Here is a 1106-nt window from a genome sequence, read left to right on the forward strand (position 1 = left end):
CAACAAGGTTGCAACTTATTTTTGCAATCTGCATTGACTGAGCTGTAAAAAATTGGTGTATTGAGTGATTTCAGTGAAACTTCCCCGGTGGTTTCAGTCAAGTGTCTTCTAAATCGTGCGAAAGTTTCATTGTTCTAGGACTTCTTGTTTCGGAGTTAGAAATTTTTAAAGCAGTTGACACAAAAAGGACAAAATGTACTTTTGCGATCAACATATACTCGGGGGTGAAAAATCAGGATGACGCTGCCTTTTTCTTTGTAACTCCTGCGGGCTTTGGAGTAAAGTGTCTTCTAACTAGTGCGAAAGTTTCACTTTTCGAGGTTGGTTGCTTTGGGAGTTATGAATTTTTAAACAGATGACACAACAAGGTCGCAACTTGTTTTTGAAACCTGCATTGACTGAGCTGTAAAAAATTGGCGCATTGAGTGATTTTAGTGAAACTTCGCCGGTGGTTTCAGTGACGTGTCTTCTAAATAGTGTGAAAGTTTCATTGCTTCAGGTGTTCTGCTTTGGGAGTTAGGAACTTTTATAGCACTTGACACAAAAAGGGCGAAACGTACTTTTGCAACCAACATAGACTCGGGGGTGAAAAATGGGGATGGCGCTGCCCTTTTCTTTGTAACTCCTGCAGGCTTTGGGGTGAAGTGTCTGCTAACGAGTGCAAAAGTGTCATTTTTCTCGGTTGGCTGGTTTGGGAGTTACGAATTTTTAAACAGATGTCACAACAAGGTTGCAACTTATTTTTGAAGCCTGCATTCACTGAGCTGTAAAAAATTGGCCTATTTAGTGATTTTAGTGAAACTTCTCCTGTGTTTTCCGTGACGTGTCGTCTAAATAGTGTGAAAGTTTCATTGTTCTAGGAGTTCTGGTTTGGGAGTTAGGAATTCTTAAAGCAGTTGACACAAAAAGGACAAAATGTACTTTTGCGATCAACATAGACTCGGGGGTGAAAAATCAGGATGACGCTGCCCTTTTCTTTGTAACTCCTGCAGGCTTTGGGGTGAAGTGTCCGCTAACGAGTGCAAAAGTTTCATTTTTCTCGGTCGGCTGGTTTAGGAGTTATGAATTTTTAAACAGATGACACAACAAGGTTGCAACTTATTTTT

The sequence above is a fragment of the Dendroctonus ponderosae genome, unplaced genomic scaffold (genome assembly GCF_020466585.1).
Source record: "Dendroctonus ponderosae isolate FM_Combo_2020 unplaced genomic scaffold, Dpon_F_20191213v2 Dpon_F_20191213_12, whole genome shotgun sequence".
Classification (NCBI taxonomy): Eukaryota; Metazoa; Arthropoda; class Insecta; order Coleoptera; family Curculionidae; genus Dendroctonus; species Dendroctonus ponderosae.